Source organism: Rhinopithecus bieti, unplaced genomic scaffold, assembly GCF_001698545.2.
Source record: "Rhinopithecus bieti isolate Rb0 unplaced genomic scaffold, ASM169854v2 scaffold_65, whole genome shotgun sequence".
Lineage (NCBI taxonomy): Eukaryota > Metazoa > Chordata > Mammalia > Primates > Cercopithecidae > Rhinopithecus > Rhinopithecus bieti.
This window is the reverse complement of record NW_016803344.1, coordinates 3,711,436-3,715,244: the sequence shown is the minus strand read 5'-3', so window position 1 is coordinate 3,715,244 and position 3,809 is coordinate 3,711,436.

The window sequence follows — 3,809 nt, the reverse complement described above, 5'->3', positions numbered from 1 at the left end:
AAACCGATCCCTGTTGCCAAAAAGGCTGGGGACCGCTGCAGTAGGCAATTGTAACACAATGGGAAGTATGTTTCTATTCAATTTTTTTTTAAGACAGGGTCTTGCTTTGTCACCCAGGCAGGACTGTAGTGGCGGGATCTTAGCTCACTGCAGCCTCAACCTCCCAGACTCAGGTGATCCTCCCACCTCAGCCTCCCAAATAGCTGGGACCACAGGCATGCACCACCATGTCCAGATAATTTTTCAATTTTTTGTAGAGATCAGTTGTTTTTTGCTTTTCCTGACATATCACAGACTTTTGTAAAATATTTTTAAAAACAAATTATGGAGTTAAAGATAACGTTGGGCATGGTTGCGTCTCTAATCTTAGCACTTCGGGAGGCTGAAGTGGGCAGATCACTTGGGCTAAGGAGTTCAAGACCAGCCTGTGCAACATGGAGAAACCCTATCTCTACCAAAAAAAAAAAAAAAAAAAAAGCCAGGCATGGTGGCATGTGCCTGTAGTCCCAGCTACCAGGGAGACTGAGGTGAGAGGATCACCAGAGCCCAGGTCAAGGCTGCAGTGAGCTGAGACTGTGCCACTGCACTCCAGCCTAGGCAGTGGAGTAAGAACCTATCTCAAAAAAAAAAAAAAAAAAAAAAAGCAAAAAATAAGCCCAGGTATTTTAGTATTACATAAAATGACTGTGAAATTGCTTAGAAACTTTTATGAAGTTGCTAAGACTCCATTTCTGAACATATCTTGTGGCAGTCTTTAACAATCCCAGACCACACTTTGGAACACCAATGTCATAAACAGGACATATGAGGATTTTGGTTTGACATTTAATCTGACAATCATTTAACTAATGAGTTTGGTTCATTTATAGTTATTGGTACATTTGGGCCTGTTTCTAGATCTCACATCTATATGTCCTCTTTCCAACACCATAGTGATAGGGCCTCCAATTACATTGTGATATTATGGATATTTCTTTTTTCTTTCCTGTGGTCCTGGCTAATTTCCAGTGATCAGGCTTACCAATATATTTATTGCTCACCTTCCCTTCAGTTATCTCCTACGGCACTTCCTAGGTTTGTTTCTCTTTAAGTATTTTACCCCAAAATATTAAAATGTGGGCATTCAAGTGGCTAGACATAAAATTCTAAGTTCAAAGTTCTTTTCCTTCAGTTCTTAAAAAAATGCTGCTGAAAAATCCGATGCTGATTGGATCAGAGCTCTTGAGGTTTTGATTCTGTTCATTCTCTCTGGAAGCTTTCAGAATGTTGCCTTTGTTCATCTTAAATTTTACTACCCAGTAATGAAAATGAAATGCACTACATTAAAGAGATGTATCAACATAAAAGTATCTCATGAACAAAGCATGACAACACATATCTTATTCCTTTTACATCATGTTCAAAACCATGCAAAGCTTAATAGATTACTTGGGGGTACTGTTATGTGACAAAATTGTGAAGGAAAGGAAAGGATAAATTCAAAATTTAGGGGTAGCAGCTCTTGATGAGAATGCAGATGCAGTAGAAGGGTTCAGGGGGGCAGGGTGTCTGAAGCACTGTTAATATGCTGTGGTCAGAGCCGGGGGTGGAAACGTGGGTACTCCTTATTTTTTAAATACCTTACAAAATCTTTTGCATGTACCTAACTTCAGGTAAAATAATCCCCCTTGTGATGGACTCACCAGCAGCGGTTCATAGGTCAGGATTTTGGGAATGGTGGCAGCTGGCTGCAGGTCTTGCAGGAGTGGCTGCAGTGGTCAGTCATAGCTCAAGGCGCCAGAGAAGAACCACGGGTGGAGATGGGAATGGGGTAGTTCTAGGTTTGCCCTAAACCAGGGTCGTGCAATCTTTTGGTTTCCCTAGGCCACACTGGAATAACTGTCTTGGGCCTCACATGAAATACACTAACATCAGCTGATGAGCCAAAAAAAAAAAAAAATCAGCCAGGCATGGTAGCTCACGCCTGTAATGCCAGCACCTTGGGAGGCTGAGGCAGGTGGATCACCTGAGGTCAGGAGTTTGAAACCAGCCTGACCAACATGGTGAAACCCCATCTCTACTAAATATAAAAAATTAGCCAGGCATGGTGGTGCATGCCTGTAATCCCAGCTACTTGGGAGGCTGAGGCAGGAGAATCCCTTGAACCCGGGAGACAGAGGTTGCAGTGAGACAACATTGTGCCACTGCACTCCAGCCTGGGCAGCAAGAGCAAAACTCCGTCTCAAGAAAAAAAAAAAAAAAAAAAAAAAGGAATCGCAAAAAATCTCAGTGTTTTAAGAAAGTTTACAAATTTGTGTTGGGCAGCTTTCAAAGCCATCCTGGGCAGCATGTGGCCTGAGGCCTGTGGGTTGGACAAGCTTGCTCTAAGTGAAAAAACACATCTAATCACCTCTGGACCCATCATTATGCCCCACCAGGAGCCAGACTGCAGATGGAATGGAGCTGCTCTCAGTCCCCAACAACTCAGCATTTCCTGGCCCTGTCTGAATACTCAGCCTCAAAGTGGGCATGGCTGGTGAGACCCTCTCTCTGGTCACCACTTCCAAAATGTCTTCCACCTCCAGATGTGTTACCGTAATAACAGACTCAGAATTTCACCCCCGAAGTCCAACATGGGTGCACTCTCTAACTTTTTGAGGCCTCTGAGACTTTACTTCCTCCTTCCACATCGTCGCAAGAGTCCTGCCCACATCTCTGGTTCTCTGGGAACGAGGACTGATTGTCCCTTTCCTGTAGCTTTCATTGATCAGTCTGCCAGGCACCTGACAATGATAATGCTCATGAACTTGTTGAATTGAATTTCTTATCAGTTGATTTCCTCCCCTAGGTGATGACTTTTAATTAACTACCATCGGCTTTCTGTACCTGGGGCTTCCGTATCCTTGGATTCAACCGAGGATTGAAAATAAAAAAGCAATAAAAAATAACACAATAAAAATGTAAATATAGAAACAATACAGTATAACAACTATTACATAGCCTTTATATTGTATTTGATATTATAAGTCATCTAGAGATGATTTAAAGAATACAGGAAGATATGTATAGGTTATATCCAAACACTATACCATTTTATTTTTTTGAGAGTCTCACTTTGTCATCCAACCTGGGGTACAGTGGTACGATCATGGCTCACTAAAGCCTCGAGCTCCTGGGCTCAAGCAATCCTCCCACCTCAGCCTCCCAAGTAGCTGGGACCACAAGTGTGCACCACCATGTGTGCCTAAGCCTTTTTAGAGACAGGGGGGTCTCACTATGTTGCCAAGGCTGGTCTCGAACTCCTGGGCTCAAGCGATTCTCCCGCCTTAGCCTTTCGAGTGCTGAGATTACAGGGGTGAGCCGCCGTGCCTGACTTACTATGCCATTTTATATCAGGGACTTGAGTAGCCTTGGATTTTGGTATCTGAGGAAGTCCCGGAACCGATCCCCCACAGATTCTGAGGGACGACTCTTTTCTTAAAGAGTAGCCCAAGAAGGAGGCACGTGAAGAGCAAAACTGTGTCCAGGAGAGCTTTTATTTGTACGGAACAGTTTTAAAAATACAGAATAAAATAGCTTTATCTCTACTATTATTCACAACATCTGGTCCAAATATTACATATTTTAAAATACTTAAACGTTTAATGAAGCCATGTTAGAAAACAATATGAAAATTCTTTTTAAAAACTCCATAAAAGAATTACACATCTCAAAAAACAACCCCACCCCAAATACCCTCGGTATGCAAAATAAAAATAAAAAAAACAAAACCCCAGAAAGGTATACATAGCCAAAGTCAGTCACAAAAACTCAAGGAAAATATAGGCATC